This window comes from Populus euphratica, unplaced genomic scaffold, assembly GCF_000495115.2.
Source record: "Populus euphratica unplaced genomic scaffold, PopEup_1.0 scaffold682.1, whole genome shotgun sequence".
In the NCBI taxonomy this organism is placed as follows: Eukaryota; Viridiplantae; Streptophyta; class Magnoliopsida; order Malpighiales; family Salicaceae; genus Populus; species Populus euphratica.
The window spans coordinates 124,147-124,615 of record NW_011500559.1 but is presented as its reverse complement, the minus strand read 5'-3'; positions in this window follow the sequence as shown (position 1 = coordinate 124,615).

The window sequence follows — 469 nt, the reverse complement described above, 5'->3', positions numbered from 1 at the left end:
ATAAGCTCTATATTCAAGTTCCATAGGTAAGTGACAAGGTTTTTTCTATAGACTAATCTATAAGGTGACATACCTAATGATATTTTATAAGTAGTTCGATAAGCCCAAATTGCATCATTAAGTCTTAAAGACCAGTATTTCCTATTAGAGTTTACTGTTTTCTCAAAGATCTGTTTGATCTCCCTATTAGGAAGTTTTATTTGTCCACTTGTCTATGATTAATAAGACGTGGCAACTTTGTGTGTGATTCCATATTGCTTCATTAAAAACTCCATGACTTGTTGCAAAAATGTGTTACACCATCACTTATCATGGCTTGAGGGATTCAAAATAGACTTAAAATATTTTCTTTCAAAAACTTTATCACTGTTTTGTGATCATTGTTTCGACTTGGAATTGCCTCTATCCATTTTGAAACATAATCTACTACGACTAATATGTATAAGAAACCAAATGATGAAGGGAATGG